This window comes from Harmonia axyridis, chromosome 1 (assembly GCF_914767665.1).
Source record: "Harmonia axyridis chromosome 1, icHarAxyr1.1, whole genome shotgun sequence".
In the NCBI taxonomy this organism is placed as follows: Eukaryota; Metazoa; Arthropoda; class Insecta; order Coleoptera; family Coccinellidae; genus Harmonia; species Harmonia axyridis.
This window is the reverse complement of record NC_059501.1, coordinates 4439924-4449269: the sequence shown is the minus strand read 5'-3', so window position 1 is coordinate 4449269 and position 9346 is coordinate 4439924.

The following is a 9346-nucleotide window of genomic DNA, read 5'->3' as shown; positions in this document are numbered from 1 at the left end:
AGCAGTTTCCAATTAACTTCGAGAAGTGAAGAATAAGTGGGAAAAGTACCCGAAAAATATAATGAGGACAAATTATTTCACGAGTGGTAGGTAAGAAAAAAATCAACAATAGTTACCTACATCTTGTTCGAAAATCCTCTTCAATTTAGCACGATCGAATTCACCAGTCGTGACAAAATGTCCGCGAAATCTACTAAAAACAAAAGCACAGGTTTCTCGATCACAAAATTTTTACCAATTCTCGTAAACAAACACCTGAGGGACGACTGCGCGACACGGTATAAAAAATACTTACAACTGCATTCTGATAAAGATGAACATAATGAAATATTCAAACCTGATTTTTTTCAACGTTTATCTCATTTTGGATGATTCATCGTTCGTAAATTGTCAACAGATGATCAGAAAATACAAACTTATCAGTGCGGTATTCTCACAGACCGATTTTTTTTAGGAATTAGAAAGATTTTGAACAATTTTAAAAGCAAATTTTTTCTTGTAGATGAAATCAAATGCGTGTAGGTAATTTCGATGGAACATTTTTATCTACACAAAAGATATAGAAATGATTTCATTTGGCCGACAATCGATAAATATAATTTTTGCTTTTTTGTTGTTTGAAAATCCTGGATTTGCGTCTGTATGTCGGTATGTGTGTCGGCAAATTCTTACAGCACCATAAACTTCTACAATTCTTTTCCGATTTCATTGAAATTTGGTATGAGGATGAATTTTGAGCTATAGGTTGTACCATACAAAATTAAGCTTTTGCAGATATTGAAAACCAAAGACTGATGTTGATAAAAGTTTGTGAGGATAATGGGAACCAGTAGGAATTTGTTCCAAAGTTATGTTTTAACTTTCTGAGCTCTATTAGAGCGCTACTTTTATTATGATTTTCGAATTTTGACCAAGAATGGTCTCGAATGATAAGGTTCGACTTACTGATGATGTATTTTGTTCTTCCCTCAGGCTCGGCCGATCGTAAATATCATCGGATGAAGGAATCTAAATTTTTTTTGGTGTAGGTTAGGATTGAGAATGCCGACTAGGGGTTCCGTAAATATTGGAGTTGGATATTTTGTTTTCCTGATAATTTCACAAATACGGATTGAATCGGGATTAATTTCAGTATTTAGGTGTAGATTATCAATTTCAGACTTATCGAAGATCGCGACTCTAGAATAAGAGAAAATTCAAGTAGAATACCGGAAAAAACTAAATATTTCAGTGACAACATTCATGGGTCCTTTTTTTCGGGAGTTATCGTGTTTACGGACAGCTGAACAGATGAACATACAACTTTAATTTGACTACGAAATCGTCATCAGTGAATCGGGCCTCATCGTTTCAGACCATTTTTCCTCAAAACTGAAAAAAATACAAATATTGTGACCAAATCTTAGAGTAATCTGTTCAGGGAAAGTGTGCTCAAAAATAAGGAAGACACTGACTTTTGCCAAGGAGTTTTCAACGTTTATTCCTTCATGCCACAATTCCGCTCTTGAAGACCATCGAACTGCATATAGGTAACCACTTGTTCTACAATTTGATCGGTTTTCTAGATATTGTAAAAAAATTTGTTGCTTCGCGAATATTTGCATCTTAAAAGCTTTTGCTATTTATCGAAACTTATACATAAAGTTATTCTCGATTAAGGATGTCACCTTACAAGCCAAATTCTCGTCATTTGTGGGAGGTTTTAATTTTTTGTTTTAATATGAAGTAATCTGGGGCTGAGCTCATCGAATGCGCTCAAATACCTATAGTGCAGCCGCTATTAGTTAAAGAACGTGCCGAGAGCGGTTTAACGCTTCAAGAATTTTAAATGAAGGCTGAGGCTGAGGCTCTTTGAATGCTCTCAAATACCTATGGTGAGGCCGTAATTAGTGAAAGAACGTGCTGAGAGTAGTTTCAACGCTACAAAAACGGTGATTTTGACCAACATAGTGGTGGAAGAGATAAAGTTTTCGAAGATGCTGAATTGGAGGCATTACTTAATCAAGACTCGTGTCAAACGCAACAAGAATTGGCTGGATCATCGGGAGTGACTCAACAAGCCAATTCAAAATGCCCAAAGTCATGAGAATGATTCTGAAACAAAAAGAGAATTGGGTGCTGTGCGAGTTAAAGCCGATAGATGTTGAACGGCGTTTGTTTGCTTGTGAACAGCTGCTTACAACGCAAAGACGGAAGGGATTTTTTGCATGTCATTGTGACTGGAGACGAAAAATGGGTTAATTACGATAAAACCAAGCGCAGAAAATCATGAGGATATGCCGGCCATGCTTCCATTTCGATCGCCAAACCGAATATTCACGGTTCCAAGGTCAAGCTCAGTATTTGATGGGACCGGCTCGGCGTAGAGTAATATTAGTTGTTCAAACAGTCTGAAACAATCACAGACGATCGTTATCGAATGCAATTAATGCGTTTGAGCAGAGCATTGAAAGACAAACTCACGCAATACAAAGACAGACATGATAAAGTGAGGTTACAAGATGACAATGCTCGACCACATGTTGCGAAAGCAGTCAAGACATACTAGGAAACGTTGAAGTGGGAAGTCCTACCCCATCCCCGTATTCTCTAGACGTTGCTCCCTCGGACTATCACTTGTTTCGATCAATGTCACACGGCCTGGCGGACCAGCACCTCCGGTAAAAAATTGGATCGATTCTTGGATCGCTTTAAAAGACGACCAGTTTTTTCGTGGGAATCGTATGCTGTTCGAAAGATGGGAGAAAGTAGTGGCTAGCGATGAACAACACTTTGAATCATAAGTTTTTTAGAATAAAGCCTCGAATTTCAGAAAAAACGGCGTAAGCAGAATTGTACGCCTATATGTATACTCGACTTGAACTTGACTTGATTTCGAGTCAACTAGCTCAGTGGCGTACCCAAGGGCGGAAAAGGAGAATATATCCCCCCCAGGAAAAATATCCATTATATGTCACAACGCTCAATAAATCAAATGTGTAAAAATTTAATCAACGAATTCATCAACCAGCGGTTATATCAAAGGGCTTGATCTGATCTGACTGTCGTTAGGCATAAAAGTCATTATTTACTATACACTATTTAGCTATGAATGCCAAATTGATGATAAAAATAAACAATCGGGTAAAAATTCGTAAGATTCTGAAGTAATAGCTCCGAACTACTCGAATTGAAAATCAATTTCAAGAAGTGTCTGTAAATTCAAAGTACAGTGCATCCCATTTTGGGTGAGACAGCCAGGTTTCTCGCTTGTTATTTAAGATAGAGCCTTGCGGTTTTCACGTTCCTTTCCTACTTTTTCGTGAAACTCAAGTTGGTCTAATCAGATTTTGCATAACTGTTTCCGTTCAAAAGATACAGGGTGATTTTGGAAATTGATACTTTTCGGACCCCTTCTTTATCTCCGAAGTTATTAGAAATAATGCTGAGGTAAAAACTACGTCTGAATCAGAATTCTGCGTAGAATCCAGTGGCGTACTCAATATTTTTTTTCGGGGTATGGTTTTGAAGATTCAACACAAACCTATATTTTTTTTAATGGAACACCCTATATATCATAACTTCGTTGAATTCGTTATTTTTTTCCCTTCAAAATGATATATGATACTATGTAGGTAGGATGTTCAGAAATGTTAAAAAAAACACTAAAACGTCAAATAATGATGATTTTTTGTAAATGGGCCATGAATTTTTTATGTTTCAATAAGAGGATTATTACTTTCGATTTTTAAAAGTAGTAGGTCATTGATGACACAAACATCCTTGTTGTTATTATGGCTATATGCATTTGGGAGCATTGTTTTATCAAGTAGGCATTGGAGGGAAAAAACCAATCTGACCTAGCTGTCATCGCTATAAATTATTGTTATCATTATTGATTCTTCTTTTCTATGGGAAATCCATTGCCCATTAACAAAAAATCATCATTATTTGATGTTTTAGTGTTTTTTTAACATTTCTGAACATCCTACCTACATAGTGTCATACATCATTTTGAAGGGAAAAAAATAACGAATTCAACGAAGTAATGATACACACGGTGTTCCATTAAAAAAAACATAAGTTTGTGTTGAATCTTCAAAACCATACCCCGGAAAAAAATATTGAGTACGCCACTGGATTCTACGCAGAATTCTGATTCAGACGTAGTTTTTACCTCAGCATTATTTCTAATAACTTCGGAGATAAAGGAGGGGTCCGAAAAGTATCAATTTCCAAAATCACCCTGTATCTTTTGAACGGAAACAGTTATGGAAAATCTGATTAGACCAACTTGAGTTTCACGAAAAAGTAGGACAGGAACGTGAAAACCGCAAGGCTCTATCTTAAATAACAAGCGAGAAACCTGGCTGTCTCACCCAAAATGGGATGCACTGTACATCGGAAACGAATAATCGAATATTTTTTTCTTTATCCCCCCCAAGGCTTATGTCTGGATACGTCACTGAACTAGCTTGAATATCAAGAATCACGTCAAGCCATGAATCTCTAGTAGTCTTGCAGCTTCAATGTGTACTTCAACTCCCAACCGGACAGGAACAACATTGATTTCTATAGTTTTAACAACGAATTTTAAAATATCAGAAACAAACTCCCATTCCTTGTAATAACATCACAGGATATTCCATCTGAATCCTGCTATGCCCGAACCACCCCACCGAGATAAAGAGATTGAGCGTCTCCGTTATTGCAATATCGTATATACGGGCCAGTTTATGTCCCCAGGGATCCCCGGGGAAGAATAGCCGGTCCTCATGATATTCCCCAGGTTCATTTGCGAAAACAATAAGAAGAAAGTCGCGCAACACAGGACGAAATGAAATCAAATCTGTGCCGGCGAGGAAAATAGGTAGAAGGACATCGTGGCAGTTTGTTGCAGGATGAAAATTGAAAGGGGAAATTTATTCCCGAATTCGATTTTCTCGGTCTGCCGAAGGACAGGGCCGGACTGATGAGAGGGGTTTGATTGAAGGTGGTACACGTCTTGCTCGCGATGAGAAGAAATTTTTTTGTTGATAAAGGGTGTTTTTTTTAGAGCTATAGAACTTTAAATTGCAATAAAACAACGATGGATTATTCGATTGACATGAATTTTATTTATCCGCAAGATAATCTTGTGGCATTACATTTTAAATATGATTTCTGGCATATGACCGCCACGGCTGGCTCGGATGTAGTCCAATCTGGACGTCCAATTTTCGATGACTTTGTGGCTTATTCGCATAGACCAATGACTTTACATAGCCCCACAGAAAGTAGTCTAGCGGTGTTAAATCACAATCTCTTGGAGGCCAATTCACAGATCCAAAACGAGGAATTAGGCGGTCACCAAACGTGTCTTTCAATAAATCGATTGTGGCACAAGCTGTGTGACATGTTGCGCCGTCTTGTTGGAACCACAGCTCCTGGACATCATGGTTGTTCAATTCAGGAATGAAAAAGTTAGTAATCATGGCTCTATACCGATCACCATTGACTGTAACGTTCTGACCATCATCGTTTTTGAAGAAGTACGGACCAATGATTTCACCAGCCCATAAAGCGCACCAAACAGTCAGTTTTTCTGGATGTAACGGTGTTTCGACATATACATAGGATTAGCTTCACTCTGAATGCGGCAGTTTTGTTTGTTGACGTAGCCATTCAACCAGTAGTGCGCTTCATTGCTAAACAAAATAAAATGGACGTAGTGCGCGATACGTATTCCGCACAGAACCATTATTTTCGAAATAAAATTGCACTATTCATGATGAATTGCCAAACCAAACTGAGATTAAATCACTTGACAGCTGTTAAATCGGTCGCCATCTTGAACAGTAATGCCAACTTAAAGTTATATACCTCGAAAAAAAACTCCCGTTATTCAATAATTTTTTTATGGTTCTGTTATAGCTTTCATCTCGATCATGACATTTTATTCGAGAAGCTGGAATACTATGATGTTAGAGGGATATCACTCGATCTGATATCATCGTATTTGGCTGACAGAAAGGTTGCGTGTAGGGATAGAAAGTCGTCTGTCGCAGACATTGGGAAGGGAGTGCCGCAGGGTTCTGTCCTGGGTCCGATACTATTCCTCATTTTCATCCATGACATATGTATATATGACATAGTATGGAATGTTATGGTATCACCTCGTATGCTGATGATATCTCTGTGTTGATCGAGTGTTCCAACCTGGAAGAGATTCGTGAGATTTATTAGAAATTCACTTTTTTTTTCTTCATATACCAACTTGCTGATCCTACTTATTCTTATTCAACATCTAATACAGCATAGTTTTACTTTTTTCATGCATATCATATCCTTTTCTGATGAACTTACTGGTAAAAGTAGAAAAAATTTACGAAAAATGAGGTGAGAGAAAAAAAAAAATATAAATTATAATTTGGAAACTTGAGTTTTGATGAATTTGAGTTGTCCAATTTTTCAGGTGACATGGAAATTCGGCTAATCACAGATCGTCAATTTTGGCACCGCTCACCGATTCTCTGTAGAGCTCCCGGTATTGAGGGAATTTGAACTCGAAATTTGGAAAAAAATTGAATTTCCCTATAAAAATCGTTACATCTCCTGAATTATTCATCACAGACCCCTCAAATAAAAACATTTTCAAACATCAAATTCTGATCTAAAACATAGTGAGGTTTCAAAGGCGTAGCTCACGCCCAGGAGAAGTTGCAGCCTCGGGAATACCATCAATTTTTTTCTCGAAAATTTCAGATTTTTACCTATAATTTCTGAAATTATGTTTTGATCGCCCAACTGAAAGCATTTTCGTTATCTACATAGTCGAATCAATCAATAAAATGATAAAATATTTCCATGAAGGAACTTTTATTTTTTTATAATTTTCTAAGGGTTAGGTACGGAAAATTTCACGAAAATTTCTCGACAAAAAATTTTTCAGGTGAGATTGAAATTCGGCTAATCAGAGTTATTTGCAAAATGAATACACCTCTCCGTCGAGCTAACAGATTTGGCGTATATTTTGGACATTTCTTTCTTTCACGAAAAATAAAATTTCCAAGTTTGTCAACCTTTTCAATGATCCAATTTCGTATCTCTCCCCGCTCATCTTACACTCGAAAATGACATCGTAAATATTGCACCACCCCCAAATCTAGGGGGTCCATTCGACTAGAAAATTATGCCTTGTGAGAGGCACCCCAGCTTCTGTCAATGGGTACATGACTTGTTCACAAGTATCATCGACGTAATGAAATCAGCATTTGCCAGCAAGTGAACTCTATTAGACCCAATTTTCCTTTCTTGTGTCTTCGTAATAGGGTTAAGGGAGTAATGTTTGACTATTGAAACCCTCTGAAAAGGCCCGACGATTTGGGAGTTACCACGTGATGGGAGTGAGATGGGGATGCTTGATCGTTTTGGTTTATTGTTTTAGGTGATGTACCTGTTTAATCGATCGGGAATTTGCTTTATCACTGAAAGAAATATTGTTCGTAATATCAATGAATGCCGTTCATCGACCTTACGTACGTTGATACAATGTACTTTTCATTATGCCAACGAACAAATTCGTTTAAGTTGAAATTCATGTTAAGTACAGTTTCGTTGTCCCAATAAACAGGCGTTCGTTGACTAACTCGGCTTTTGGATAAACAGTTCATCATAGGAATGTACACAGTACATCAATTCAATGAAAGATATTCATCCCCCCAATGAACTTGATACGTTGGCCCAATGAATTTTTTCAACATAACCGATCGCCTGACAGATCACGTGACTCACATAAATGAAAGAATAACCGATCCGAATTGGAAATGTTTGGGGGTTCGATTGGAAATTGGTTGGCCCAAAAATCGCGTCCACTGGCTTTATTCTGATGAATAAATTTATAGGCCTAACGTACTTTTTCGTTGTATTTACGTACTCTTTCCGTTCACTGTATTATTTTATACAAACAATTATACAGAGTGATTCACCGCGATAGCCTATTAGACGTTTTTGGAAAACTGATTCTGTGCTGAAAATTTGCATACTGGGGTTCAAGACAATGACCTTTCTCCTTGAAATATTTTCAGATCTCTACAATTTCCGGTTATACCGGAAACAGACTATATTACTTCCTTATTTCAAATTGCACACCCAGTATATCATTACATCATAAGATAGCTTTTTTGATGACAATTTCAGCATTATACCATTTCTTGGGTAAAAACTCAACGGTTCATGAGTTAATGGGATTCTTATGAAAAAAATTGTTGTGACAAGGACTCAAAATTTTCGTAAAATTTTTCATACCTACCTACTTATATTCGTTAGTGCTATCCACGCTTTGAGTTTGTTACAGCTAATTTGGGACATCCTGTATACTGGTAATCTAAAAGAAATAAGTCGATCTTTCCAAGCTTTCCATTCACCATTGCCTCATGCTTCTTAATTTCCCCAAAAAAAAAATTCTCTCTACCGCAATCATCACATTCTCATTAGTTGAAAAGTTAGACAATAACATTCCCTCTATTCTTAAGCGAAGCGTCCATTCTCAAGCAACTCCCTAACAAGGTTTATCAACAAAACGATCGCTGTCATCAACATTACCAACAAAAGACTGGCGTGCCTCCAAACGTGACAATCAACAGAAGCTTAAAAGGCTGTCCCGTTCCTCAACAGACCATTGTAAAGCCAACCGTTCTCCACCTTAATTCTCATCTGTTGTAATGAAAGCAAAGAAATGGCTGGAACAGACAATAACGATGATACTGAACTATTATCAAGTTGACAAAAGAAACTAATCTGATCGGCCGATCTCACGAATGTAACGTGACAAATTCTTGATTGATGATCGTTGATAAGGTGACACCAGAGGTGCTGTAAGTATGGGTTGTTGGTTATGTCCAAGTTGTTATTAAATGGCGATTAGCGCGATGTAGGTGAGTGTGGATATCATGGAAAAAAAAGTTTTTAATATTGTGTATTTTGGTTGGGCAATCGCTGGGTGAATATCAGGAGGGTGGTGTAGAAAGAGGGATTCGCGGCTTGGCTTGATATTGAAGCTACTTGGCTCAAGCTCAAGTAGCTTGAGTTTGACTCGAAATTATATCAAGTTCAAGTCAAGTAGTAGTTTTTCAATGTTAAGTCAAATAATTAATAAATATATAATCGACTTAACATTGAAAAAATACTACTTGCCAAGCCGTGAATCCCTATGTAGAAAGGTTGAAGCGTGTGAAAGAACGTTGCAAACGTTCAAGCCAAGGCCAAGATCTAGAAGGGGTTTTCCAATAAGAGGTTTCATTATAATATTAAAAAAAATAATAATAACATTTCCAGAGCAGTACTTAGATTATTGAGCTTGTTCCTTTAGACTTCGAAATCTACATAG